Here is a 4,460-nt window from a genome sequence, read left to right as displayed (position 1 = left end):
CATTAAGAGATCGATTGTTTACAAATGTTTGTGTGTATTGAAATACTAATACATATATATATATATATATATATCTAGCGGGAAGGCTAGAGTGCAGGCGATTTGGTGTCACGATATCTCACTGCATAGGTTCGTATCCCGTCGAGGGAAGAACAAGAATTTGCGGAAGCAAATTTACAGATCTAATTTGGTTGATGTTTAGACGAGTTGTATATATCTATATAAATGATGACTTTTCGTAGTGATTCGAAATTTGTATACAATAAATATCATTTAATGGTTGTTATTAAACCAGCCCTCGGCTCTGTCGTGTGGTATTGCACTTTACTATTTGTTGTTATTTTAATATTAGTATGATTATTATCAGTGGTTGTGGTATATGGGTGTTAACGGAAGAGTTAGAATAATGATGCGTGAACAAAACAAACTAACACAATGAGTAAAAATGTCACAAATGATCGTAAAAAGTCTTATTTCGGTAGGTCATATTTATGAAGAGGGAACGGAATTGCAGTTACCAACTCGTGATGGCATCCGTAAAATTAACGTTGATGATTTCAGCTTTCAAATGTAGGTGTATCTTTGACATATTATATTTTAAAGTCAATTATCGAATTATTATTATCTTTTTTTTATTGTACTATTTTTAGTTAATGTTACATACAATTAAAAGTCATTGAAATTTTTAGTTCAGGTGTATGGAAGCATTCTGAAATGAAGGTGATCCTTAATAAAATTAAGTTACTGTTGCCTGCATTTTCTCATTTAAAATTAGATAAGTTTCGTTGCCAAGTTGATATATCCGAGTCCTTGTTTCAAAACAAAGTGTGTTAATGCAGATAAATATATTATAGTCATAGGAATACTAGCATGTCTTGCAAAGAGGAAGAAGAGTCGAAGGAAACGAAAGGGACAATCAAGATAAAAATGGAATAACACGGAACACACCAAAACTGGGATTATCTCAAGTGCGCAAAAAGGGTAAGCGGATCCTGATAAACAGTTGATAGTTTGGTTTCAGTTCATTCAATGCGCAGTGTGGAGTAGAAAATCTTTTACCCTATGATATGTGAGCCATATTGGACTTTTTATCAGGACCAACGTATAATTGCATACCTCAGACGGAAAAGCTTAAAAGAGGGACAAATGATAACGGAGTGACAGTCAAACTTATTAATCTAAAATAAACATGATCTGTTTCCTTTTAATAACATCTTTTCTATAAAGTACTCAGTGAGATATCGATGAAAAAGTTGACCATGTAGATTATATCCAATTTGATACAAAAGTAAAGACATTTGTCAAAGATCTTTTGATTAAAATATCTGTCCAACTTTATGTTCATGATTTCAATTTTTGTTTTCAAGAAAATGCTTGATTATCTCTCTTTTGTCCTTTTAGCCATACATAACCCTCTTTCAAAACACGATTAATGACAGTTATTCACAATAGGACTTCAGTATGAACTTTGATGTCTGCTGAGTGTTGTGTCAAATTTTCGATCGACACCGGCATACAACACTTATAGCCGATCTTATCATTGATGTCTTGACCATTTACGATACATATAAACTGGACTTTTTCAGAACCTCTAAAGGAACATATACTACTATGTCACAAGGACTTTGAAGGGCACATCTCTGTCAAAATTGGTTTTAATTTTGCAAACTGTATATTCGGAAATTATGAAATGTTTTATTAATGAAAATAATGCGACTATGATACACAGATATGCATGAAGATTTTACTGACGTCACAATCTCACATTTTTATCTTAATGTAGCATATTTATCTATTGTAATAAAAATTCATAATTTCTAATAAAATTTGTAGATTTAGCTAAAAAAAGTCCTTATATTTGTATAAAGTAACATTCTTTTATAGTGGAATATTGTTTTAACGTTAAATAAGCTACAATTAACAATTACTTGCCAGTCCCTCCCTGTGATTAATATTAGACAACTCTGGTTAATTTCCCAATCAATCTATCATGAAGGGGAGATAAATAATTAGACAACAAATGGAAGTTTTTAACGACTTACATTTATAGTCCTTTTCAAAAATGATAAACAGTTCTTTATATTGGTATGTAATCATTTAAAACTTTTCAAATTTATGAAATTATATTCGTACATGAATGTTTTTGATACTCAAATAAGAAAAACTAAAATATATTGAATTGATACATTTTGCGATTATTCAAAATTATATCAGAAACCTAAACTTAGTTATTAAATAATGAACCTGTTAAAGTGATACAATACTCGCATAACTTTTTCGAATCGGTACATAATATTACCAATGTTATTTCATCTGATCGGGCGGAGCTTACATTTTGATTTGCATAGGGACAGTCTATTTGAAGATGTGTGTGATAAGGATGATTGCCGTTATAATTATTTCTGATATCTAATCACCTATCAGTGTCATCATTGACGTGTTTATCCTAAAACACCTATCTATAGATGGACTGGTTAGTTATGAGCGAACTGGTTAAACTCTGCCCAGTCAAGTGAAATAAATCAAGTAATACAAAGGAATATCACTCTCGCATACAAATGGCAAATCAATAAAATTAATTAACTGTGCATGTGTGCTCCGCCTTCAATGATGATTCTAAATTATAAATATAACCTAAAGTTGTTAATCTATAGGATAGTGAAACTATTGAAAGCTATAACCCACTGTAAAAATATTTCTTTGCAATATTTTAAAACTTTCTCAGAAAAATGATCAAGCCACTTGACTTTCGTAGCTCATAATTAACATTTTTACACATTTTTTTAATAAATTAGTTAAAGATTATTCGCTTCACAAAGTGCATCATTTTACCCAAATACAGCTTTAATTAAGTCCTGATCATTTCGACATTTTTTCGTTTATTTTTATCAAAACCGGTTTTAAACAAATCACAAATGCATGTTAAGATCCGACTTAATACCTGACACAATAGGTAAAAATGTCACAAATGATCGTAAAAAGTCTTATTTGGGTAGGTCATATGTATGAAGAGGGAACGGAATTGCAGTTACAACACAAGGAACACACCCGATATCATCTTTATAACAGATATTCCGTAACGGTCAACCAACTTATTTGGCCCAAAAATAACTGCAAATTTAAAAGTTATCATACATATTTTTAAATTACTGAAAACTTAACTAAGGTATAAGGTACTAAGAAAATCAAAACAAATTTGACATCAAACAAGTTACCATGGCAACAAATCATGACCTAATTTGCATATTTTGTAAAATTTCGTGATTTTCTTTGTTTTTACATCATATTTTAAGTATATTTAAGATTGAAAAAGTATGTGCGCACCCAAGAAACAACTTTATTTTTGGTGAGATTATGCCAATAGTTATAATAAAGCTTCTGTTAAATTATTTTGTTGTTTCTCGGCTGCGCAGGATGTTTCCTCAATGGAAATAATGATAGAAAACTGCATAAATTCTGTATTTTTCATCGTTTTTGTGAAAACAGTACACATTATGACGTAATTCTGACGTCATCAGATAAAAATCTTTCTGTTTTTAATTTATATTTCTTGACCCTATGCATTTCTAAACATTATGTGCCAATTTGAAATGGTTATCAAACATTTTATTTTCTTGGGCCAAAACTAGGCCTTAATGCCCCTACTCCTTTGCTACTTAATGGAAATCAAATAAATCCACACAATAAATTTTGAATTTACAGTAATCAAAATAAATCAAAATTGTGATGATCAAAATGCCAAAAGCAAACAAACAAATGCAAATGCCATTATGGGAAAATATCATGCCACTTATCAATGATTATTTAAGAAATCGATGGAATCTACATGCAAATATTGCAATGCATCAGTCTTCATATATGTACCAGCCTGCATAAGATAATATAAAACAAAAAAATATCTAACAAGAGGATAAATATTTTATTAATTCATTGTGACGTTTTCGTTGGATATAGCTACAAATGTATGATAAATCAGTAAAATGCTCAATTAACGTTCTCTTTTAACTCAACCTTAGATATCATTCAGTTATATATAAACCAGTAAACTTTTTTTAATGATGAAAAATAATTGAAACCATGTGAGCACCTAAAACAAATTTGCAAAACCATATGTCCTTATTGAGACTGTTTAGTTTTTCATTTGTCATAATTTAGCAGATCACACAAGAATTCGTGTAGAAATAATGAACACAAGAAAAACTGTACCAAAGATAAATCTTGAATTCAAATAATGGTTTGTAAAATAAGGTGGATGTTTATCTCTTACAAATGTAAATCCTTTTACATTCATGTAATTTTATTAGAGTTTGTTAATCTGATGGAATGTACAATTAATGTATTGCTAATGCAACCAGTTCACTCAGTCCCAATAGAAACCTTAACTACAAGTAAAATATAAAATATAACACTTAATCTCTAAGCAAAATTATATATTTTAATGCAATTATGGTAAAAAAGAA

The sequence above is a fragment of the Mytilus trossulus genome, chromosome 14, assembly GCF_036588685.1.
Source record: "Mytilus trossulus isolate FHL-02 chromosome 14, PNRI_Mtr1.1.1.hap1, whole genome shotgun sequence".
NCBI lineage: Eukaryota > Metazoa > Mollusca > Bivalvia > Mytilida > Mytilidae > Mytilus > Mytilus trossulus.
The sequence above is the reverse complement of the archived record's forward strand: the minus strand, read 5'-3'. Positions refer to the sequence as shown.